Genomic DNA, 26945 nt, shown 5'->3' with positions numbered 1-26945 from the left:
GCCTAGTGCAATGTTCCCAAGTAGAACCTATTGTCTCAGTAAACAGATCTCCTCCTTTTGACTTTGAAGCCTGGATTGCATATCAGCAAGCATCTGCTGTCAGTTCTCAGGGACTGGCGGAGGGTTCTGACCATAGTTATTGTTATATTATTTTATAATATAATGTTTTAGATTAAATAAATGTGACAAAGTGTGTCAAATATTGTAACATATAATAAAGAGTTACAATATTTAGATATATAAGATATATCCAAATAATGTAACATATTTGGTGTTACAAATTTGTAACTTCCAAATATTACCCTTTATTGTGTAAATTTGTTGTTACACAATATTGAGATGAATTTCATAAAGCCATATGTGATATGCCTGTTAGAGATATGATTTTAACCCCAATAATGTGTTTTGGGAGTTACAAAATCATTTGGGAGGGTTTGGAACCGTTTGGAAAAACAGCACATTTTTTGTGCTGAAATTGGTCGGTGGCCGCGGCCACTAATGTCTCTGGCCGCGGTCACAGGCCAAAAAACTGACCAATTTTCAATTTTTTTCAATCTTTGTTGAACGGCTCAAAAAACCCAAATAACTCCCAAATCTCTTTTCTAATTCCATATTAATCCAATTAAACATTGGTAACAACCATGGGGGTTGGTGGAATTTGAAATTTAAAGGGTGTCTCTAAACTCTATAAAAAGGAGCCTATAGCTCACTTGTAAGACACAACATTTCTATCCATTAGAGCACTTGGCTAGAAACACCTTGATGCTTGATAATTCCAGAAAGCTTTTCCAATATCTGGGAGAGATCCCTTAGTGCTTGAGTTAGGGGAAATAAGCTTTTGGACAAAGGTTTTAAACCTTGTTCAAGTTGGTGATCCCCAACCCTCTTCACTTAGGTTGTGTAAGTGAGAGTTTCTTGTATTTTTGTTCTTCTTTCTATTGTATTGTTTTCTTCTTATTCTCTTGTTCTTTTTACTTGTATTTCTTGTTCAAGAGTTGTAATCTTTTCTTTTCTTTTATTTCAAACACTTTACTTTATTTGTAAGCTTTTGCTTAGAGCTGTATTTTACTATTCTCTTCTTCTTCTTCTTCATCTTCTTCATTTCCTTTGTTTATTTGTAATTTTTAGTTATAGAGTTGTAACTCCTTTTAATCAATCATTAATTATTTGTAATATATTGCATAGTGTTGTAAGATTATTATCAATTTCCATTGAGGCAAAACATTTTTTCCTAACATTCAAAAGCTTATCCCTTTTTGTTTCAATGGAAGGGGAGACAATCAAGATCATGAACCAAGACCTAGTGAGATTGGATAGGTTTGATGGATCCAATTTTACTAGGTGGCAAGACAAGGTGAGGTTTCTTCTAACCACTCTCAAAATCGCCTACATCCTTGAGTCTTCCTTGGCACCTCTAGCCGAGCCATCCGACAAAGACACTCCCGAGGAGGTGGAGAAGAGAAGGAAGAGGGAGGAGGACAACCTTATTTGTAGGGGTCATATCCTCAACGCCCTATCCGATAGGCTCAATGAACTCTACCCCGAGACTGAATCGGCCAAGGAGATATGGGATGCACTTGAGAAAAAGTTTAAGGCAGAAGAGGAAGGTACCAAAAAGTTTTTGATATATCAATACTTTGATTTCAAATTTTTTGGTGATAAACCTATTCTTCCTCAAATTCATAAATGTCAAATTGTTGTTAATAAATTGAAAGTGTTAAAGATTGAGCTTCCCGAAGCCTTTCAAGTTGGTGCTATAGTGGCTAAATTACCACCAACTTGGAAGAGCTATAGGAAAAGAATCCTTCATAAAAATGAGGATTATTCTTTGGAGGAAATCCAAAAACATATTCGAATCGAAGATGAATCGATATGTAGAGATAAACTTGTGGAGGGGTCTAATGGAGAGACTTCCAAAGAAAATGCGGTGTCACAACCAAAACATCCCAAAAACAAAGGGAAAAAGGGTAATGAGAAACCTTTGGGTCCAAAAACCAACCCAAACAAGTTTAAGGGTGAGAAAGGTCCTTGCTTTGTGTGTGGGAAAAAGGGTCACTATGCTAAAGAGTGTAGGCATAGAAAAGACCAACAAGGACCTAAGGTGAACGCAACTTAAGAGGAAAACATAGTTGCTACCCTTAGTGAGGTGAATGCGGTCCAAGGCAAGGTGAAAGGGTGGTGGTATGATACATGTGCCACTGTCCATGTCACTTATGACAAATCATTGTTCAAGACCTTTGAAGAGTCAAAGGGCAACCATGAGATACAAATGGGCAATGAGGGCAAATCCAAGGTACTTGGAAAAGGTATTGTTGATGTCTACTTCACCTCCGGCAAGAAAGTTACATTAGTGAATGTACTTTATGTTCCCGAAATGAGTAGAAACTTGGTAAGTGGTGATTTGCTTGGCAAGCCCGACATTAAAGCCATTTTTGAGTCCGGTAAACTTATACTTACCAAATCAAATGTATTTTTGGGAAAGGGGTACTCTTGTGAGGGTATGGTTAAATTGTGCACCAATGATGTAACTTTCAATGTTATCAATAAAAATGCTAATTCCGCCTATATTGTTGAGTATGATTCTTTATTTTTGTGGCATCTTAGACTATCGCATATAGGTTTTTCTACCATGAAAAGAGTAGTAAAATGTGGTATGATTGCATGCAATATTAAAAACTATGGTAAATGTGAAACATGTGTTAAGGCTAAAATGATTAAGAAACCATTTCCTAGTGTAGAAAGATCATCTAATTTACTAGATTTAATCCATAGTGATCTTTGTGAATTAAATGGTGTTTTAACTAGAGGTGCTAAAATGTATTTTCTTACTTTTATAGATGATTTTAGTAGATATACCTATGTGTTTCTTTTAAAGCATAAAGATGAAACTTTTGATGCTTTTAAATTGTATAAATTAGAAGTTGAAAATCAACTAAATAAAAAGATTAAGGTGCTAAGAAGTGATAGAGGAGGAGAGTACTTCTCTAATGAATTCAATACATTTTGTGAAGAAAATGGTATAATTCATGAGTGCACTGCACCTTATACACCACAACACAATGGTGTTGCCGAAAGGAAAAATAGGACTTATCTAGAGATGATAAATTCTATGTTGGTGTTTTCTAAGTTGAACTTCAACTTATGGGGTGAAGCGCTTTTAACCGCTTGTCACATTCTTAATCGAATACCGATGAAGAAAAATGAGATATCTCCAAATGCGTTATGGAAAGGAAGAAAACCCAACATAGGGTACTTCAAAGTGTGGGGGTGTCTTGCATATTGCAAGAAAAACGAACCTAATAGAACAAAGTTAGGTTCAAGAGCCATAAAGTGTGCTTTTGTTGGTTATGCCAACAATAGTAAAGCTTATAGGCTATTAGACTTTGAGTCTAATATTATGATTGAATCTAGAGAAGTTGAATTCTTTGAGAATATGTTATGTGACAACGATTCTCAAGCTTCAACATCTCTAAAGGAGAATTTGTTATATGAGAACAATTCTCAAGCTTCTACATCCAAAGTTGATTGTCAAGAGGAGAATTCTCAAAAGGATGTAAAGCAACCCTTTGAACCTAGAAGAAGTCAAAGGCTTAAAAATCATAAAAGTCTAGTAGTGGATAAGATAGATTCTCAACGAATTTCATTTTACATGGTAGAAGGAAATAGAGAGGAAGTCATTAGGAAAATTCCTATTGTACTTCTTGTTGAGGATGATCCTAAGACTTATAGAGAAGCTATGCAATCGAGAGATAGTGCATTTTGGAAAGAAGCCATCAATGATGAGATGGATTCCATTCTTTCCTATAACACTTGGGAATTGGTAGACCTCCCACTGGGGTTTAAGCCAATTGGGTGTAAGTGGGTATTTAGGAGAAAATATCAAAGTGACGGCACTATCCAAACCTTTAAAGCTAGATTAGTAGCTAAAGGGTTTAGGCAAAAAGAGGGTATCGATTATTTCAATACCTATGCGCCTGTTGCAAGAACAACTTCTATAAGAATTTTGTTCGCTTTAGCTTCTATACACAACTTGTATGTTCATCAAATGGATGTCAAAACGGCATTCCTTAATGGTGACCTCAATGAGGAGGTCTATATGGAACAACCCGAAGGGTTTGTCCTACCAAAATATGAACATAAAGTTTGTAGACTTGTATCCTTATATGGATTGAAACAAGCTCCTAAGCAATGGCATGAGAAATTTGATCAAGCCATCATGTCTAATGGGTTTAGACATAACAATGGAGACAAGTGTTTGTATTCCAAAACTTGTAAGGGATATGTGATCATTGTTTGCTTATATGTGGATGACATGCTTATTCTAAGTAATAGCATGAAAGGGATAGAAGAAATGAAGAGGTTTCTATCATCAACCTTCAAGATGAAAGATCTCGGAGAAGTTGATACCATACTCGGTATCAAAGTAAATAAACATAGTGGGGGTTTTGCGTTAGGGCAAGCCCACTATGTTAAGAAAGTATTGAACAAATTTTACCATCTCAAGGTTAAAGATGCCAATACTCCATTCGATCATAGTGTAAAACTAGAGAAGAATGAAGGAAGAGCGGTGGCTCAATTGGAGTACGCTAGTGCTATAGGGAGTCTAATGTACGCTGCCCAGTGTACTAGACCTGATATAGTATTTGCGGTAAGTAAACTTAGTAGGTTTACAAGTAATCCAAGTGTGGATCACTGGAAGGCAATTGGAAGAGTCCTAGGTTATCTCAAGAAAACCAAAGGACTAAGCCTTCACTACTCCAAATTTCCTTCGATATTAGAATGATATACAGATGCAAGTTGGATATCCAATCTTGGGGACAACTTGTCCACAACTGGTTGGGTATTTACACTTGGTGGATGTGTGATTTCTTGGGGTTCCAAGAAACAAACCTGTATATCTCATTCCACTATGGAAGCAGAGTTCATAGCTCTAGCTGCTACCGGCAAAGAGGCTGAATGGTTAAGGGATCTGTTGATAGAGATTCCCCTAATCAAAGATAATGTATCTACTATATCGATACATTGTGATAGCCAAGCAACATTGGCTAGAGCATACAGCGGAGTGTATAATGGGAAGTCTAAGACATGGATATGTAAGAGAATTGATTCAAAGATGAGTCATCTCAATATCCTATGTGAGAACAAGTGAAAATCTGGCGGATCGTTTCACTAAGCCACTAACGAGGGATTTAGTGGCTACATCATCTCGAGGGATGGGACTTAAACTCCCTAAAGAGATTCACGATTGGTGGTAACCTATCTTAACACTAGTTATTCAACTAGTGTTAGGTTCAATAGGTAACAACAAGTCAATAAAGTGAATATTAGTTGTACTCAAAACAAGTCCCATATGAGATATTGAGTACTTGTGTGTTACCACGTGGAGGGTTAAAACCGAAAGGTTTTTTAATAGAATTCAGTCTTGTAAAGACAAGTACTTTTGGTAACGAAATACTGTAAGAATTCTACCTATATGGACCTAGGGGTGGTGCTGCCTCTCATGAGAATTGGGAGTATTCTCAAGAACGTCCATGAATGGAAAGTGCACATGGCCATTAACGGTGCAAAGCGAGACATAGAGGTCTCAAGTGAACATCGCAAAGGTGTGTGTGTTATCACCGATTTGTCATCATGAAAAGATGGTTCAATGCCTAGTGCAACCTTATTTTCGACAAATTTTGTGATAATTACACTATAGTAAAGTTCAAGTTGTAAAACACTTTGCTTTATGCACTAATGCAATGACTCCTATAAGAGAGAGTTCTTATTTAATCAAGTGGGGGATATGTTATATTTCAAAATATAATGATTGATTAAATAAGTGTTACAATAGATAACTATTTAATCTAGTGGGGGAATGTTATATTATTTTATAATATAATATAATGTAATATTATATTATATTATAATATAATGTTTTAGATTAAATAAATGTGACAAAGTGTGTCACATATTGTAACATATAATAGAGAGTTACAATATTTAGATATATAAGATATATCCAAATAATGTAACATATTTGGTGTTGCAAATTTGTAACTTCCAAATATTACCCTTTATTGTGTAAATTTGTTGTTACACAATATTGAGATGAGTTTCATAAAGCCATATGTGATATGCCTGTTAGAGATATGATTTTAACCCCAATAATGTCTTTTGGGAGTTACAAAATCATTTGGGAGGGTTTGGAACCGTTTGGAAAAACAACACATTTTTTGTGTTGAAATTGGTCGGTGGCCGCGGCCACCAACATTCAGTGGCCGCGGCCACTAATGTCTCTGGCCGCGACCACAGGCCAAAAAGCTGACCAATTTTCAGTTTTTTTCAATCTTTGTTGAACGGCTCAAAAAACCCAAATAACTCCCAAATCTCTTTTCTAATTCCATATTAATCCAATTAAACATTGGTAACAGCCATGGGAGTTGGTGGAATTTGAAATTCAAAGGGTGTCTCTAAACTCTATAAATAGGAGCCTATAGCTCACTTGTAAGACACAACATTTCTATCCATTAGAGCACTTGGCTAGAAACATCTTGAGGCTTGATAATTCCAGAAAGCTTTTCCAATATCTGAGAAAGACCCGTTAGTGCTTGAGTTAGGGGGAAATACGCTTTTGGACAAAGGTTTTAAACCTTGTTCAAGTTGGTGATCCCCAACCCTCTTCACTTAGGTTGTGTAAATGAGAGTTTCTTGTATTTCTGTTCTTCTTTCTATTGTATTGTTTTCTTCTTATTCTCTTGTTCTTTTTACTTGTATTTCTAGTTCAAGAGTTGTAATCTTTTCTTTTCTTTTGTTTCAAACACTTTACTTTATTTGTAACCTTTTGCTTAGAGTTGTATTTTACTATTCTCTTCTTCTTCATCATCTTCTTCATATCCTTTGTTTATTTGTAATTGTCAATTATAGAGTTGTAACTCCTTTTATTCAACCATTATTTATTTGTAATATATTGCATAGTGTTGTAAGATTATTATCTATTTCCATTGAGGTAAAACATTTTTGCCTAACAGTTATCATCTCTAGCCTTGATCTTAGCGCCGACTAGTCGAATTGATCGCCTTGGAGGCATAACTCTCCAATTATATGTGCAATCAATGACTCGGCTGATCAGGAAATGATAACAGGTTCTTAGAAGTCACCCCACGGTCCAATATCAACGATTAAGCAATCACATGCAACAACCATGCTAACAGGCATTCCCATAATACTAACATACAATAGCAATGCTAATAAGCATGCCTTATCATGTACACATAGCAATCAAGGGCTAGGCCCTATTAGTATATCTCATGCTTCCTAACAAACAGACAGATAAGACATTTATATTTTATTTGAGCAGTTAAACACAAAACCCCATATATAATTACCAAACCTGAGTCGAGCTTGTCTTTAGCGGCGAGTGTACATGGCTAGCCAGTCTTTAGGAACCCTTAAACCTAGACCACTCTGATACCAAGTTGTAACGCCCTGGATAGCCAAGCCCATTACACTGTGTATTTTAAATAGTGATGGACTTGCTAATTAAGTCATTTGGATATAAACGTGTAACTAAGGGTAATTAACGAATTAAGGTTTAAAATTTTGATAATAGAAATAATTATTTTCATTTAAAAATTTGAGTCTATACATGGGATCCCAAATAAACATTTACAACTTCAAAAGTAATTACAATGTAAGCAGCCTAAGTGGGGAAATTAAGTTTTTGGCTTTAGTCCCTGTTGAATCCTCGGCTGTGGCGATCGAGTAGTTGCAAATGTATAAGCCGCCCCTAAAGCTCTCCAACTCATGGCTGGTCTAGCTTTCTCTTTCCCTTACCTGCACCACATAGCACCCATGAGCCAAGACTCAACAAGAAAACTTAAATCAATAGATTCAATAAGTAACATAATATAAACAAAAAGCTTAGCAACAACAATCTGCTCAAACAAACATATAATCAAATTTAATAGTCAATGAATTAGACAAGTGTAGTATGCACTTTTGATTATTTAAGTGGCGTTCGGGCAAACCAAGTGCATATTGCACTCCCAGGTTGCCCTAGCCAAATGGCTTGCGTTCCACACGCCTGCTGCCATCCTTGGCGCCCTTAGGTCGAGCATTCAAATTATATATAATCAAACATATAAATTGCATTACACACAACCAGATGCAACATAGTCATATTTATTAACATGACCTGTACCCTAACCACAACTAGGGTGAAATTTTCTTACCTCGGGTTTCTTGGGATAGAAAATACGACCTCAAGTACGATCCTGATCCCGAGCCTTGCGATAATCTAATCACAACATAAACATACTCTTATTAGGGGTTGATTTCAAATCCCGAGCCTCACCCTAGACCCTATTCTTAAGATTACTATTCCCAATTTTCGGGATGTTAGAAACATCCCTCGAGCCCCCAAGTTGGCCACCAAATGGATTCTAGAACTTCCCGAGCCCAAATCCTGAAAATCAACGAAACAACATTTTTGGGGCACCTGGCGTGGTCGCGCCTGCAGAAAGTTTGGGCTTTCTGGGGTCCTGGCGTGGTCGCACAACTGACTCCGATACTCAAGATTAAAATCAAAATCCTCACTCCCTGAAACACTAGCGCGATCGCTCCCCAACCTAGCGTGGTTGTACTAGGTCGCCAGAAACCTGAAAATGAGCCCAGGTTCTTATGTTCTTCCCCAAACCGAGCCCTTACGATTCCCTCGCGTACCAGACCCAGAAAATCGACCCAAAACAGACTTTTCAACAGGTTTTGGTCACAAAACAACCCACAAGTCAGTACTACAACATCAACACACAATCATAGCATCACTAATAACATCAAAAACTCAAAGATACAAAAATTCATAACATAGAGCTCTTGAACCCAAGCTCTCACTCAAATTCGAAAATTATAACCACAACTCATGATTCCAGACCAATTTCGAATCCCAAATCCACTCTACAGCAGATTCCATGCCTACCTAATTCCCTTAAACATAGCAAGCTTACAAATTCTGAAAATCAAACCCAAAAGTTCCCATAAAACTCATCAAGAGCACTCCAACAAGTGAAAAGAAAACATAATTCACAACTCACCTTAGGATTCTGAAAATTCTTGGCTGAATGCATGATCAACAACTCTTAATCCTCCCTTGTTGTTCAGTTGCTCAGTGATTGCTCCAAAGTTCCAAGAATTCCCCTTTATTTCAAGTGTCATTCTTAGGGTGAGTTGAGAAAAACCAAGAGAGGGAGAGAGCCTAAGGAGAAAAAACGTGAGTCCTTCATTGCCCAAACACCTAGTGGAACTTCTCTAATCCCCTTAGTCAAATGACCATAATACCATCACTCTATACTCCTACTCAAAGTATCCCCCAAGGGAAAATTAGTCATTTCGCCACTAATCCCACTAAACCTCAATTTACATCCCTAATTTCCCAATTATATTACTAACCCTCCAAAAATGAATATTTCCTCCCATAATGCTCCACTAATTCCCAACCTATGCAAAATTACCAAAATACCCCTTGGCTCACCCCGAGCTGGGTATAAGTCCCCGTTGTGACTTTTTCTCCAAATCGCTCTAAAGGATCAACCTAAGCCAGTTATCTCAAATATATCCACATAATAATTTGGTCCCAATCACATAACACATATATTTACAGTTATACCCTTGATGGGTCAAAATTACGAAAATGCCATTTTTCACAAAAACGGGCCCACAACCACATTTAATACACATAAGCATGCATAAATAGTCATATATTAATATAACTCTTATATTTCACATAATCACACATATATTAAAATAAATCCATATATAAATCCATTTAGGTCCTCCCAACACGCTAATCAAGGCATTAAGCCTTATTAGCAAATTTGGGACGTTACAACCACAATCACTGTTAACATTACCACTTGCTTCTTCAACAAAAGTACTCAACAAAGAACAGTACTGTTATCCAAAAAGCAGGCGTGGATGACGTGGTAGACATTTTTAACACGTGGCTGACACCTGGCAGAAGTTCTGTTCGACCATCGACTAGTGAGGTTCCCCTGACATAACATTTGGATTTTATATACAACCAGCTTGGTCGTAGACTCCATATATTTTGAGATAATCTTGTACAAGTGTAATCATATCCGAGATTATCTCCCATGATCCCTGATGATCCGATTATTTAGGAAAGAATATATGTAACTAATTCATGTAATCCTCCTTGAGCCTATAAATAGAGAAGGATAGCTCAAGGAAGGGACTTTTTGGCTGATTTAAGTTTATGCTTTACAAGAGAATTAGAGCTATTATCTTCTGATTGTATTATTCATCCCTCTAAGGTTTGTGAAACTCGGAGAACCCTAGTTCTTTGATCACTCCTTTGAGAATTAATATTAATAATAGCTTAAGTGGACGTAGGTCATTACCAATTCGTGGGGCCGAACCACTATAATTTGTTGCGTCGTTTACTATTCTTTCCATTAGATCTATTTCAACACTTTCCATCACATCAAGCATTTGACTCCGTGTCAGTTGACCAAAACGAGGGCCAACAAGTACAAAAACACTGCAATCACTACAGAACAACATAGAAACAACTTATAACTATTCAAAAAAAAAAAAAAAAACCAACAAACCAGAATAAAATTTGAAACACAAACAAAATTTTAATAGAAATTTGCTTATCTTCTTACTCAAAAAAATCCTAAACAACACCCCAACACAACCTAAACATTGAAAGACCCCAACACAAACCCTAAAATAACACTTAATAAAAAAAAAAAAAAAACATACCAAAATAATTATAAAAACTAACACTAAACAACATATCTCAAACATTCAAGCATTACATCAAACACATTGCATGCATAAGGAAAAATAACAAATATATACAAAAATAGAACAAACAAACCAAAAAAAAGTATCATTAACATAAAAAGCAGCAAAACAATAAAATACACTAACAACTAAGGGGATAAACAAAATTAAATTAACAAAACGAAAAAAATAGCATCGTTGTTGGCACGCCGATGAAATGGTGATCAGAATTGAGGAAGACGAGCTTGGGCAAGGAGGTGATCGAGGAAGAAGAAGAAGATGAGGAAAGAAAAAGTAGCGGAGTAAAAAATAACAAGAAGAAGAGTGAAAAAGGTGATGGAGAAAAAAGAAGAAAGATAAAAAGTGATGTGGTGGGTAATGTGTGTTAGTGAACATTTAGTACTTTTGTAAATTAAAAATTATAAAAATAGTACAAAAGATAAACTAAAACATTAAAAAAGAAAATAATAGCGATGTGATAGTAAAATTGTAAAAAAGTGGCACATTTAGTCATTTTGTAAAAATCTCTAATTATAATCTAATTAAAAATCTAGATTTATTATTTTCATGTTGGTATCTTAACGATTTTTTAGTTGCTAGAATAGGTTTCTTGTAGGTAATAATTATAATATAAATACAAATCTAGATTTATTGCTAGAATCAATTTCTAGTAGTAATTATAGTGACTTTTTAAGTTCAGCTATTATGGTGTGATGTTAAAATAAAAAAGTTTTGGTTGGATACTTGACTAGTGTGAATGATATTTAGTCATTTTAATTTATTTTTGATAATTATAATTATTGCGTGTGAATATCATAATCATCTTTGATTTTTTAATATTTATAACATTTGTTTTTAGTGTGAATGATATAAAATCATATTTTAATTTGTTTCTAATAATTATAATTGTTGCGTGTGAATATAATAATGATTTTGATTTTGTCTAATTATTATTGTATTTGAATCCTATTTTATAATTTTAAAAACTTGAAAACAGCAGGACTTACAATAATAACTTATTAGTAAGATAATTTTAAAAATAAAATTTAAATCAGTATTTTAATTTTGTGTTCTAAAATAAAAAAACAAAAAAAATCATGTTTTCTTTGATTCCAAATCGTTGTATCATAAAATCCTACAAATCTATTATTTTTTATATTTTCAGATTCTCTACTAATCACATATTAGTTTTTTAAAACTAAAAATTAGTTTTCAGATATTGAACCAATCACAATTTCAAAACACATGTTTTCAGACTATAAATTTAGATTTTTATTTCAGAAACACATTTTTTAAAAATGTAGTTTTATAATTGCGAACCAATCAAGTTTTGATATTTTAAGATTTTGTGTATGTGTATTAAAATAAAAGAGTTTGGTAGGCTGCTTAATTAGTGTGAATGATATTTAATCCTATTTTAATTTGTCTTTAAAAATTATAATTGTTGCGGGTGAATATCATAATCATCTTTGTTTTTTTTTAATATTTATGGCGTTTGTTTTTTGAAGATTGCAAGTTTTTGTTATGTTAAGATTTTTTTTTGAGTGTTTGGTTCGTAATTAACAAAAACGACTATGGACCATGGATAGTCTATAATGCTATGAATTATGGGCGTGGATAGATTCCTATTAATATTTACTTAAATTGTTAGGAAAAAAAATAAAAATAGAAGATTTAAAGCATGTTCGAATAAGAAGTCCTACAACTTAGCTGGTTGGCTTCACTAATTGGCCTGCATCGTAAAAAGGTTTGTGACTGTGACTGTGACTGTGACTGTGACTGTGACTGTGGCTGTTTGGATACAAGTCTATGATTGGCCTACAACAAGGTTTGTGACTCCACAAGTGTGGTGTTTCATTATGAGATTGAGTAGTTAAATTATGTCACTTCTAGGCTGAATTAAGTCAAAATAAATTAAACTGATCAATATGTTGGAATCTGTTGAAGATTTAAAGACACTGATGGGCCATAATGGATAAGTGATTTTGGTGTTTAAATGTTTTGGATGTGTTTTAAGTAGTTTTATTCATTTTTCGAGTTGCGATATGGTAAACAATGGAAGAAAAAATGGTTTTGTGATCAGCTGGAAGAAACTTTGTTGAAAGAATAATGTTGATTTGTAGGTTTAAAGGGATATGAGAAGGTGAGAGAGAATACGAGGAAGGAATTGGGGAGTTTATAACTTATGATTGATAGTTTATGTTAAGAGAGATAATTGGAAGGATTTTAGTATTTTTACATCTAAAAGGATAAATTTTTTTTAGATGCATAAAAATGGATATTAGTACAAAGTTGTCTGTAATGAGAGATATTCATTATATGTACATTTTAGTATTGAAAGGCTTTTGGTGATTATGATTCTCACTCGCTTTTGAGAAGGAGGAGAGGGGGGAAAAACATTATGCAACTGCAATTTCAAATCATGGGGCAAATTTGATATACAACATTGAAATCTTGATGTGTTCATTGTACAAAAAGTATCAGCTTGTGTTCTTATGAGCCACTACTCCTTCAGACAATCTACTTGGCTTTTACCATGGGGCAAATTTCAAATCATGGGGCAAATTTGATATACAACATTGAAATCTTGATGTGTTCATTGTACAAAAAGTATCAGCTTGTGTTCTTATGAGCCACTACTCCTTCAGACAATCTACTTGGCTTTTACCATCATGCGTTTTGCTGAACACAAGTCTGAGATAATCCTCTGTGATAATAGTTTTCTAGTTAGCCTTACTATTTTTTACTAGATCTGGTAAAGAGCCAATAATGTCTTTGGCATGTGGACCATGAAATGCAGCAATGGAAAGACGCTACTTCTCTGGGTTCACAACAACTCTGTGCTCTATATGCTCTTGTACTCCCCATTGTTCATTATCTGCATACATGGTTGTACATGTTTATGTGTTTTAGCCTCAAATATTTTGTTTTCTGCATGTTTCAGTTGTATTAAGAACATTTATTCTTAATAGTTGTCTTTGGTTGCTGGGTTTTAAAATAGGATTATCAATGTTTGGACAATCAAGTTCTATTTTTTTTTCTTTTTTAAAAATCCCAAATGTTGGATAGTTCTTTAGCAAATGAGTATGGAGCCATGTAGGTACAAATTTGTCACATGACTTGGTAAAAAAAGGAACAGTATAGAAAAGTTAATAATCTTTTGTTAATCATCTTTCTAAAGCATTTTCTGTAATGACCCTCAAAATATACAAGAAAAAATAACATGTAGAAATCTAAACTTTTACTTTAAATCATTGTACCGAAAATCCATATATATATATTTAAAAAAAAGATCGTGTGTGCACACTTTTAGTTTAGCAAACATAATTACAACTACTCTTCCACAAAGTTATATCAAAATAAATGTTGTTGACGCGGTTCTTCGCCAACATGTAATTAAGAAAAGAAAGAGGAAGGGATTAGTGCTTATGTTGAACCGAAATAGATGAATGATCTTGGAAATGAAATGGTGACACAAAATACGTTTTTTAGGTGGTTCAAAGGTTAAAATCCTTCTACTCCACCAGTCAGTATTATTGCTAGATACTGGGTATTCTTTTACATGGTATTTCTTACAATATAGAATCCAACCCCTTATAACTCCCAGGGTCTCCATATTTATAGGAGAAGACACCTGAGAGTTGGTAAGAAGGTCATCCCGTGACCTTCTTACCTATCATGTCAACTATTAATTCCTAAACCTGACACATAAGTGTGGTCAAATTAATAGGTAAGGGGATAATGGGCCGCACGGCCCAACCCAGTCGTGGGTGTCTGAATACGCACGTTCCTGCTGCGTGTCCGAGAAGTCAGGGGTATATCAGACACGTGATGTCTGATATATGCACATTTACCTTGCGTGGTTGACTTTACAAAAGGTCACAGCCTCCAACTCTAGCCCGTACCACGAGCTGGATGCTTCTCTCGACCTGTTGCCCTCAGAGTCCAGACAGTCCTTAAGCAATCTTGGCGAACCCTTAGGTTACCTCGAGCTAAGGAGGTAGGACCTTACGATGGCAGCTCCGGTCTTGGGGATGTCCACGTGGTAGTCATGATTAGGCCGTATCTCAGTTCGCTAATCAGCCCGTGGGAAAATCAGGGCGTACATCTGCCCCCCAAGCCCCTGCTCGTGGTGCACGACGTCGCATAGGGCCACAGTAGGGGCTTTTAGGCTTCCCCAAGAACTCTTCATATTCCACATTCTACGCAGGCGCCGAATACGTGGAACATCATGGTTAGTGACGGTACGTCTTCCGAGAACCGCATTTAATGGCCTAGCCTATACCTAGCCGTCGTTTCGTCTTTCGAGTGGAGGGCCTTGGATCCCACATCAGGGCAATCTAACGGCCCTCTTCACGTGACCCTTCACGTATATAAAAGGGGTGGCCACCTTATGCATGGGCCACCCGTTCATTTGAAAATTCTCAGAAATTTTCTTCTTCTTCTCTCTTCATTATCTTCAAAAGAGAAACCCTCTTATTTCCGACCGCCATTCCCAGCGTTCAAGAAGTTCAGGCGCAAAGACTCCTTCGAAGCATTGGAATCAACTGATCTGGTGAAGCCCTAACCCAGGCGATCCCTTCACCCTTTTCTCAACCAAAACACTTTGTAAGTCTCCTGACTGTGCATGTTTTGAAATTATTTTTCACTGTAGCTTAGGTAAATATTTACTATAGCCGCATGCAAGGGTTTGCTGGGTTTTGTGGGAATGAAGGGTGAAAGCCTTTTAGGTTAGGGTATCTTTGCAGTAGAAAACCATTTAGGAGCATGGTTTATAGGATGCATTTTCTGGGGAAATTTTTTGGGTAGGATTTTTGGTATGCTGGTTTAAAGTATTCAGTATTTTGGGTGCAAAACCGGGTAGCTCAGGGGATACGCTTCACAGGTGGTTTTGCCTTCCTTGCCTACTGAAACTTTCCTTCCAAGGCAAATTCTATCCTGGCCCTCCTGACACACGAATTCCGAGTAATCGGGGATCTGTTGGGAGCACAGGCGCGTGTTCATAGAACCGCGTGGTCTCATTCTCCACGGGCTGGGCTTACCTCAGCTCGTGTAAAGAACACTCCTTCTGATCCTTCCTCATGCTTAGGTCGCCTTTTCTGAAATCTTTTTGTTTTGTTCGCTAGGCGACTAGATGGCACCCAAGAAGAATGCTCCAAAAAAGACTGCTGGCAGCTCGTCCTCGCAACAGAACAAAGGAAAGGAGGTGATGGTCGATTCCCCGATTCCCAACTTCGGGCCAGCGGTGGAACAGGAGCTCGAGGTGGCCCCTGACGCGTTCTTTGAGGCGGAGAGGATCGTCTCAAAGATTACCGACCAGGTGAAGGTAAACAAGATCTTCCTCTCCCACAAGATCGAGCTGGGGAGAGAATCCGTGATTGCCCGACCTCCCGCAGAGGGCGAGCGGAGCTGCGCGTCGCTTGATGAGGCATTCTCGGCCTGGAGCGACGAGCATTTCAAGGTGGGGGCCTTCCTCCCGCTAGATCAGTATTTCGTCGATTTCCTCAATACGTGAGGTTGGCCCCATTCCAGCTCCCCCCCAACTCTTATTGTTTGTTGGCGGGGTTGAGATACTTGTTCCTGAAACAGGAGTGGGAGGTCCCCACTCCTGCGGACATCCTGTACTTCTTCTGCCTCAAGGCCAGCCCGGAGCAGCGGGGGCGAGGTGACGGGTTTTATTACTTAACCCGGTTCCCCAACACGGCTGCGGTCATTGAGCTGCCTAGCCACCCCAACGACTTCAAAGATCAATTCTTTATGTCGACGGGGTTTCGAAACTGCGAGCTCCACTACTTCAATCGTCCTCGTAAGTGCTTTTCAACCTTACCTCATAAGTTAAGTATTGGTTAGCTTCCCCTATATCCATTTCTGACTTAGGATAACTCTGCAGCCAGTACGAGACAGCGAGCTTACCCCCCAGTGAAAAGGATTATCGTCTGCTCGTGACAGATGAGACGATGCTGGCCTGTAAGCTGATCTCCGAAGGTCAGACTCTGAACCTGAGGAGGTCCCGGGCGCTTCCCCCAGCCCGCGATATGAGGCCTATCATCGTGGAGGAGGTCGCGGGGGATGAAGATGAGGAGGACGAGGAAGCAGGCGCTGGAGGTCGCCTAAAGAACGGATGAGGAGAGGATCCGGTCCGGAGCGGCCGCGGGTCCTTCTGGCCAAGGTAACCCTTATATGTTTAGGAATTTAGATAGGGCCACTGCTGACCCCCGGCTAGCTAGGTATAATCCCAAACAGATCATCCAACGCCACCGAAGTGATCCGGACCTGGATACAACCCTGCTCCACTGTGTCGACCAGCTCGTGCTGGATTACCAAGATAGCCGCCCTAGGGGTACCGTAGTCGTAGATAACACCTTACCCTTTAGGTCGATCCTATTTGAGGAGTATGGGACCAACCTTCGGTCATGGTCATCACTCCGGAGGGGCGCCGTAGCTCCGGGACTTAGGAAATACGTAGAAGAATCTAGCCCTGAACCAGCCTCGGATCCAGAACTTGCGCTAGCTCGGGAAGTAGTTGACTTAGATTCTCCTGCAGGAGCACCGGGGCCGATGGTCGTAACCATAGGTTCTTCTTCTAGCTCGGGGGGTAGGATTCCCTTTAGTATATATATATATACTTGAATTTCTCCCCCCCCTTTTTTTTGTTTTTTGTTTTTGCATGACTGCTAACTTTTGTACTAACCATATCTTTGTTTTGACAGAAGAGATGTCTCAGCCCGGAGGGAGTCTGCGAGCTGCGTTCGCCGGGGGGAACTCCGCAGCCGGGGTCTCTGGGCCCAAAATGAAAAAGCTCCGGACGTCGAAGAAAGCCGCCGGGACCCCAACCAAATCTCCTGCGAAGGAGAAAGAGCAGCCCCCAGCCGCCCAGGTCGTGGAGACTGTTCCTCCTGCTGCAGGGGGGAGCAGCACGCCCCCACCCCCTCCGCGAGCTCCGGCCCTCGTCCGGGACACAGGGGCAGAGCCTAGGGCTTCGACAATTGCACCTGCCGAGGTGCGCATCCCGGTTGACCCCCAGGACCTGGAGAAGATTCCAGAGGCCTTCCGGGGAACGGTGTACGAGACAACGAACTATGCCGTCAGCCACATCTACAAGTTCAACGAGAGGGAGCTCAGGGCCATCAAAACAAGGAGCCCAGTGAGCGTGCTGGAGTCTTCATTGGGCATGGCCATAACGGTAAGCTGACCTTACCCTTTTATGGTTTTTGATTATCATGCCTTGCCCTGTTTTTCCTTTCTCCCCCTTTTTTTTTTCTAAGGCAGTTTCCTTTCCATTTTCGCAGAGCGCCGCTGCCCTTCATCGGAGCATAGCCAGGACTAAGGCCCAGCTCGAAGATATGAGGAGCGAGCACAAGAAGGTTGTGGCCACTCACCAGAATTCCTTGCAGATGACTAAGGACACCTTGGCGGCCGCGCAGGCCGAGCTGGAAGAGGCCCGTCCCAAGCTACAAGAGCTCGAGACCACCAAAGCCGCCCTGGCCACTGCGCGGGCGGACCTGGATACTGCGAAGGCTGAGGCCAAGGCCGCCCTGGAGGCCGAGCAGGCAGCTTCAGGCACCGCCATGGAAGACATGTTCTACCATTGCTGGGCCTATAATCCGGACGCCGACTTCTCCTTATTGGTTGCAAACATCTGGGAGCCCTTGCTGGAGGGATTCAAAGCTCGCCTCGAGAAAGAAACACCTTCTGAGGCCGGGGAAGCCTCCGGCGCAGCTGAGCAGGGCGAGACGGTGACCTCCAAGGGGCCAACTGGTGGAACCTAGGGCCTTTCCATTTTGCTCCCACTCTTTCATTCTTAATTTTTTTGTTGTTGTAACTTTTGCATGAGGTGTTTCCACCTCGAGACAATTAATTTTTACCTTTAATTGGTTTACTCCCTTTTGCCTTTACGCATTTTAGTTACAATCTTGAAAAACTTAGTTCGCGTTAATTTTTATCAATATCTCGTGCTCTTTAGGAAGAACAACGATCAATAAATTTAAATTAACTTCTAAGTTTTATGACCTGGTTATATCCAGGAACTTAATTTGAAAACTTAGTTCGTGTTAATTTTTATCAATATCTCGTGCTCTTTAGGAAGAACAACGACCAATAGATTTAAATTAACTTCTAAGTTTTATGACCTGGTTATATCCAGGAACTTAATTTGAAAACTTAGTTCGTGTTAATTTTTATCAATATCTCGTGCTCTTTAGGAAGAACAACGATCAATAGATGTAAATTAACTTCTAAGTTTTATGACCTGGTTATATCCAGGAACTTAATTTGAAAACTTAGTTCGTGTTAATTTTTATCAATATCTCGTGCTCTTTAGGAAGAACAACGATAAATAGATTTAAATTAACTTCTAAGTTTTAAGGCGACCTGGTTAGATCCAGGATAGGACTTAGTTTGTGTTAATTTTTATCAATATCTCGTGCTCTTTAAGAAGAACAGTGATCAATCGATATGAATCAACTTCTAAGTCTTTAAGGCGACCTGGTTATATCCAGGTACCATATGCCCCCCAAGTAACTAGGAAAGGGTCTCTCGTGGTTACTTTAGATTACACTTGTAAACATGTACAATCACAAACGAAAAGTTAATTCTCATTGCGTAATACATAGAAAATGGCCTTTAAGGCCTTACAAGGAAATCGTTGGTAATATCTCTTCAAATGGATGGCGTTCCAAGTTCGTGGGACTGCCCCTCCATCTAGCCGAGCTAATTTGTAAGTTCCCTCTTTAATGACCTCGATGAATTGATATGGTCCTTCCCAGTTCGGTCCCAATACCCCATCTTTGGGATCCTTACTGGCCACGAAAACTCTCCTGAGGACCAGGTCGCCAACGCTAAAGGCGCGCTTCTTGACTTTTGAGTTGAAATAGCGAGTGCTTTTCTGCTGATAATGGGTGAGCTGGAGTTGCGAATCTTCTCGTCTTTCATCAACCAAGTCAAGGGAAGCATAGAGTAGCTCGTGGTTGCGGTCCTGGTCATATGCCTGGACCCTATGCGAAAGTACCTTAATCTCCACAGGGAGGACTGCCTCACTCCCGAAGGTCAGGGAGAAAGGAGTAAGACCCGTAGGAGTCCGATGCGAGGTCCGGTATGCCCAGAGAACCTGGGGGAGCTGTTCTGGCCAGACCCCCTTCGCTTCGTCTAGTCTCTTCTTGAGGCTCGCCTGTAGAGTCTTGTTGACAGCCTCGACCTGGGCGTTTGCCTGAGGATAGGTCACGAAGGAGAAACTTTTCACAATTCCGTACCTTTCACAAAACTCGGTGAACAGGTCGCTGTCGAACTGAGTCCCATTGTCGGAAACAATCTTCTTGGGCAGCTCGAATCGGCAGATAATGCTCTTAACCACGAAGTCAAGGACTTTTTTGGAAGTTATCGTTGCCAGAGGTGCCTCCGCCCACTTCGTGAAGTAGTCGATGGCCACCACGGCGTAACGGACCCCGCCTTTTCCAGTAGGGAGGGCGCCAACCAAGTTGATCCCCCAAACTGCAAATGACCATGGGGACGAGATCATCTTCAGCTCGACTGGGGGAGCTCGGGCAACTGTGGCGAATCGCTGGTACTTGTCGCACTTCTTCACGTATGAGGTCGAGTCCTTGGACAGAGTGGGCCAGTAATATCCTTGCCTCAGGACCTTTAAGGCCAAGCTTTGCCCCCCAGTGTGATCTCCGCAAAATCCCTCATGCACTTCCTGCAGGATGGCCTTTGCTTTGTCTGGAAGAACACATCGTAGGAGAGGTAGGGAGTGCCCACGTCGGTATAGCACCCCATCTACTATCGTATACCTGGGAGCTTGATACAGCACTCGCCGCGCATCATTACGCCCTTCAGGCAGCTTTCCCTCGGCGAGATACTCAAGGATAGGGGTCATCCAGGTCGGCATGGCGTCGATCATCTCGACCTCCGTCCTGGCTTCTTCTATACTTGGTTTCTCCAAGAATTCTATCGGCACTAACCCCAAGGTCCCCGTCTCCCCAAAGGTGGCGAGTTTGGCGAGAGCGTCCACGTTAGCGTTCTGCTCCCGAGGTATCTGCTCGATCGAGCCTCGCCCGAATTCGGACAGCTCAACTTTTACCTTTGCTAGGTAGGCAGCCATCTTAGGTCCTCGTGCCTGATATTCGCCCAGAACCTGGTTTACCACTAGCTGGGAGTCACTGAAGCACCGGACGTAGACCGCCTTCAGCTCCCGGGCTATCCTCAGCCCAGCCATCAAAGCTTCGTATTCGGCCTCGTTGTTGGAGGCCTTGAACCCGAATCTCAGCACCGAGTGGAATCTATGTCCCTCAGGGGATATCAAAATGATTCCAGCTCCGGAGTCGTTCTCGTTGGATGAACCATCCACGAAGATCCTCCACGACGCCTGGGCCGAGGTGACCTGGGGTGAGTCTTCTGCAGGATCCTCCCGGAATCCTGTGCACTCTGCTATGAAATCGGCCAGGGCCTGACTCTTTATAGCAGTTCGTGGGGTGTACAAAATCTCGAACTGACTGAGTTCGACGACCCAATTTAACAGACGTCCCAATGCTTCAGGTTTTTGCAAAACCTACCTTAAAGGCTGATCGGTCATGACGTGTATTCAGTGGGACTGGAAGTACGGCCTGAGCTTTCGCGAGGCCGTGATAAGGCAGAACGCCAATTTCTCCATCAACGGGTACCGGGATTCAGCTCCGAGAAGTCTCTTGCTGATGTAGTAGACTGGTTTCTGAATCCGGTCTTCTTCCCGGACTAATACGACATTGGTTGCATCCTCTGTGACATCCAGGTAGAGAAAAAGAGGCTCTCCTGCTTTTGGTTTGGATAGTACGGGTGGCTCGGCCAGATGTGCCTTTAGGTCGAGGAAAGCGCTTTCGCACTCTTCTGTCCATTCGAACTTCTTATTTCCTCGAAGCAGGTTGTAGAATGGCAAGCACTTATCGGTGGATTTTGAAATAATCCGATTGAGGGCTGCCACCCTTCCTGTCAGGCCTTGGACATCTTTGCGCGACCTGGGTGAGGGAAGCTCGAGCAGTGACCTGATCTTGTCGGGGTTTGCCTCGATTCCTCGGGTATTGACGATGAAACCCAGGAATTTTCCTGATGCGACTCCAAAAGTGCACTTCTGTGGATTAAGCCTCATGCCATACTCCCGTAGTATCTTGAAGCATTCTTCCAGGTCGGAAACATGGTTATCGGCAGTCTTTGACTTGACTAGCATGTCATCAACGTACACTTCCATGTTCTTCCCGATCTGGTTTGCGAACATTCTGTTTACTAACCTTTGATACGTAGCACCGGCGTTCTTCAGCCCGAATGGCATGACCTTGTAACAATAAACGTTAGTCGGGGTCATGAAGTTGGTGTGCTCCTGGTCCGCCGGATTCATGGCGATCTGATTGTAGCCTGAGTATGCGTCCATAAAGGACATGAGCTCGTGCCCTGCCGTGGCGTCCACCAATTGGTCAATCCGTGGCAGTGGAAAACAATCCTTGGGGCAGGCTTTATTCAGGTCGGAGAAGTCGATGCAGGTCCGCCACTTCCCGTTAGGTTTCGGGACCAGCACGGGGTTGGCGACCCAAATTGGAAACTTGGCTTCACGGATAAAGCCGCATTTCTTGAGCCGGGCTACTTCTTCCTCTAAGGCTTCAGCCTGGGTTGTTCTGAGGCGCCTCTGTTTCTGGGCCTTCGAAGGAACGCTTTTATCCAGATGAAGGGTGTGCATGATGACACTCGGGCTAATTCCCACCATATCCTCGTGTGACCACGCAAACACATCCAGGTCATCCCGCAGAAATCTAGTCAGCTCCGCCTTCCTCTTGCTACAGAGGTTTTTCCCGAGCTTGACCATCCGTGAAGGGTTCTGCGGGTCGATGCTTACTTCTTCGAGCTCCTCAATAGCCTAGAGCTCGGATCTGTCCTCGCCTATTCGGGGGTTAATATCCTCACTTAAGACGATATTTTCCCCTTCGGCACTTTGAGGTTTTTCAGTCTCAGGACCAGCCAAGGGTTCCTGAGATTCCTCTTCACCACTTTGGACGGCCATTGCCAGCTGCCCGGATTTTGATTTTCCCTTCATGGAAATGCTGTAGCATTCCCTGGCAGCGAGCTGATCGCCACGGACAATGCATATTCCCATGGAGGTAGGAAATTTCATGGCGAGGTGGCGAATGGACATGGCGGCCTCAAAGGCCATGAGCGTGGGCCGTCCCAAAATTGCGTTGTACACAGCGGAGAAGACGATGACCACGAACTCGAGGAGCTTGGAGATTGTCCGGGGTCCTTCTCCTAGGGTGATCACCAGCTCGATAGTCCCTATAGCCGCTGATCCTTCTCCCGAAAAACCATATAGCATCATGGAGGTCGCCTTCAGCTCGGCGACAGTCAAACCCATCTTCTCTAACGTGGACCGGAATAGGAGGTTCACTGAGCTCCCATTGTCAATCAACACCCTCCTAACCCTCCGATTAGCGAACTGAACTGCTACGACCAGGGGGTCGTTGTGAGGGAACTGGACATGGCCCGCGCCTTCCTCCGTAAAAATGATCAGTGGCTTCTCCAATCGCCGCTCCGGGATGAACTCTACTCCATTATGTGCCTTGAGTTCATTTACGTACCTCTTCTGGGCGCCCCTGCTCGCGCCAGCTAATTGCGGACCTCCAGAGATGGTGGATATCTCCCCTCCTATCACGGGAGGAGGGACATCCTGATCTACCCGAGACCCGAGCTGACTGATTGGGACTTCCGGAGCAGGTCGACTTGCTGGAACCCTATTCCGCGCGTACTGGGCCAAGGGGCTGGCTTGGATGAGAGTCTCGATCTCATCTTTTAAATGCCTACAATCGTCGGTATTGTGGCCAACATCGTTATGAAAACGGAAAAATTTGGAGGTGTCTCTCTTCCCTTTCTGGTGCTTCAACGGCTCCGGCCTCTTCCAGGGGAGGCGAGTAGAGTTAGCTAGGAAGATGTTCTCCCTAGATTGGGTGAGCTCTGTATAAGTCGCGTAGACAGGCTTAAACTTGTCTACAGACTTATTCTTCTTTAGGCCGTGCTGGCTGCCCTCGCCATTCCCCTTTCTTTTGCCTCCACCGAGCTGGTTGTTCTGTGTGACGTTTTGGGTCGCTGCCATGACCTCCGTCCCCACTCCAGCGGGATGATCAGGGACCTGGATGGTCCCTGCAGCTGAGGCTTCGGCCTCCTCCAAGTTGATCCATTCCTGGGACCTGTTGAGGAATTCGTTCACCGAGCTAACTCCCCCTTTTTGTATATCTTTCCAGAGTTCCCCTCCGACGAGGATTCCAGTCCTCATGGCCATGAACTTGGAGCTGTCATCCACGTCTCTGGCCCGAGCAGCGACATTTGCAAACTTGCTCAGGTAAGCCTTCAGAGTTTCGTCGGGCTGCTGCCTCACGTTAGCCAGAGAGTCGGCTTGAACGCGGGCAGCCTGGGAGGCTTGGAATGCCCTTTTGAAGTCAGCCGAGAAAGTTTTCCAGGAGCTGATTAACTGTCTTTTGCCTTGCTTGAACCACTGCCTGGCTGGTCCAGTCAGTGTGGAAGGAAAGATTAAACACCTTAGCTCGGGGCCAATGTTGTGGGCCATCATCAGGGTGTTGAACATCCCCAGATGATCCGACGGGTCTCCGTCCCCATTGAATTTGGACAGGTGCGGTATACGAAAACCGGGTGGGTAAGCCGTTGCTGCTATGCTGGGGGCGAATAGCTCCATCTCGTCCCCGAATCATACTCATTTTTCTCTTTCTCTGACAGGAGCTTCCTCATCAGCTCCTCCATCTGAGCCTGGCGCTCGAGGGTTTTGTCCTGATTTCCTTGGTTATTCCGGGGCTGTTTAACAGCTCCGGACCCATTGCACATATTTGGTGGGTTATTGCCCTTCCTATCTTGAGATAGGTTATTTGGGGCATTCCCGCCGTTACGTACTTCAGAGAGGGCTCCCCCTGAGCGAGCATGGCTATCACCTCCTACTTGCTCCCCTCTATGAAAGTTAAGGCGATCTCGCAGATCGCCCCCCTGGGTGGTTTGAGGGCTTTGCGCCGAACTCAAACGCTGACGCAAGTCTCCGTCAGAAAGGTCACTCCAGTGACTGCCGGTCCAGTGGCTTCTGCTAGAGAGGCTCGGAGCCCGCCTTTGGCGGTGAGGATCTGGGCTTTCTCTCGGCGCCCTGCTACGTCGGGAGGGCCCTGCGGAAGGCGGGTCTCTCCTGCTACTTCCATAGGTCGGGATATCTCGGATGGGCTGAGGAGGAGATGGATATCTTATTGGAGAGGGAGGATGCCTGACCAGAGAGGCGATCCTGGTTCCGTCAGGACGGAGGAGGTTAGGTGGGGGCCTCGCGGCCCTGCCAACCTGCGGGTCCCACGTCTGGCGATCAGGAAGAGGTGCAGGACGGCTGCGAGCCCTCCCCGGACCTCCTTCTGGAATTTCCTCGAGCTCTCCTGGGCGCGCTCGAGGCTGGTTGGGAGCTGGGAGTTGAAGTTCTGACCGAACGGCTGTACTGCTGTTGTCCGGCTCTAGGCATTTCTCCAAAGTTTGCCTCTCGACGGTGCGATGAAGGAGTGGAGTTGGCTGTCGGAAGTCTATTCGAGCGGCTATGCCTGGACCGATTACCCCGGCGAGACTTAGGAGCCTCGCCTTGCCTCTCTCCGACGTTAGCATCGGTTGTGAGAGGGGGTAGTCGGGCCAGCACGTTTTTGATCTGCTGATTAGCTATTGCTAGCTGGCTCCTCAGCTGAGCATTCTCCATCTCCACCACAGTGTAATAACATGGGTTTGGATTAGGTGGCCGGGGCGCCGAACTTCCAGTGTCATCTTGGCCCGCCGGCTGTTTTCCTGGCCGCCGTTGGACTTCAGGAATTTGTTCGTCGGGGATGGCGACATGATGAGCCTCTTGCCCATCATGTTGTTCCGTCTCGCTACCGTGTCTGGATCAAGTGGTCACCATAGTTAGATATCTGCGACGACACCAATCGAACTTGCTCTCAATGAAAGCACCAAACTGTTGACGCGGTTCTTCGCCAACAGGTAATTAAGAAAAGAAAGAGGAAGGGATTAGTGCTTATGTTGAACCGAAATAGATGAATGATCTTGGAAATGAAATGGTGACACAAAATACATTTTTTAGGTGGTTCAAAGGTTAAAATCCTTCTACTCCACCAGTCGGTATTATTGCTAGATACTGGGTATTCTTTTACAGGGTATTTCTTACAATATAGAATCCAACCCCTTATAACTCCCAGGGTCTCCATATTTATAGGAGAAGGCACCTGAGAGTTTGTAAGAAGGTCATCCTGTGACCTTCTTACCTATCATGTCAACTCTGTGACATTCATGATTAATTCCTAAACCTGACACATAAGTGTGGTCAAATCAATAGGTAAGGGGATAATGGGCCGCACGGCCCAACCCAGTCGTGGGTGTCTGAATACGCACGTTCCTGCTGCGTGTCCGAGAAGTCAGGGGTATATCAGACACGTGATGTATGATATATGCACATTTACCTTGCGTGGTTGACTTTACAAATGGTCACAGCCTCCAACTCTAGCCCGTACCACGAGCTGGATGCTTCTCTCGACCTGTTGCCCTCAGAGTCCAGACAGTCCTTAAGCAATCTTGGCGAACCCTTAGGTTACCTCGAGCTAAGGAGGTAGGACCTTATGATGGCAGCTCCGGTCTTGGGGATGTCCACGTGGTAGTCATGATTAGGCCGTATCTCAGTTTGCTAATCAGCCCGTGGGCAAATCAGGGCGTACAAATGTCATAAAAGAAATAACAAACTCCCAGCTTTTTCATTTCAAAATGGTGTTCCATCAAAATCCTCCCCAGGTCAGGCCACATGTACATATCCATAAACAGACTTTGATGCTCACCGCTCCACTTTGCTTTTGCACTTACTTACAGCATGAAACAACTAGGTAAGCGAAAACGCTTAGTAAGAATAGCCTTACACATAAGTATACTAAAACCCAGTAACGGATCAACCTAAGGTAGATATCTCTATCGATCATTAGGGTATTGGATAAGTTCCAACCCTATCATACAATTCTCAATAATAATCCTAACAGAAAATCAAGCACATTGGTTGCACCCAACAACCAATGTTCATACATATCAAAATCATCTGCATTAAGAAAATCCCAGACACTCAAGATATACAATGTAGCGTCCCA

At 42.3% G+C, this 26945-nt stretch overlaps 1 pseudogene; it reads right to left on the bottom strand.

The window, feature by feature from the left end:
* Positions 1–13511: 13511 nt before the first annotated feature.
* Positions 13512–26945, bottom strand: part of LOC133779805 (S-norcoclaurine synthase 1-like) — a 147618-nt pseudogene continuing 134184 nt past the window's right edge.

The sequence above is a fragment of the Humulus lupulus genome, chromosome 5 (genome assembly GCF_963169125.1).
Source record: "Humulus lupulus chromosome 5, drHumLupu1.1, whole genome shotgun sequence".
In the NCBI taxonomy this organism is placed as follows: domain Eukaryota; kingdom Viridiplantae; phylum Streptophyta; class Magnoliopsida; order Rosales; family Cannabaceae; genus Humulus; species Humulus lupulus.
The sequence above is the reverse complement of the archived record's forward strand: the minus strand, read 5'-3'. Positions and strand labels throughout refer to the sequence as shown.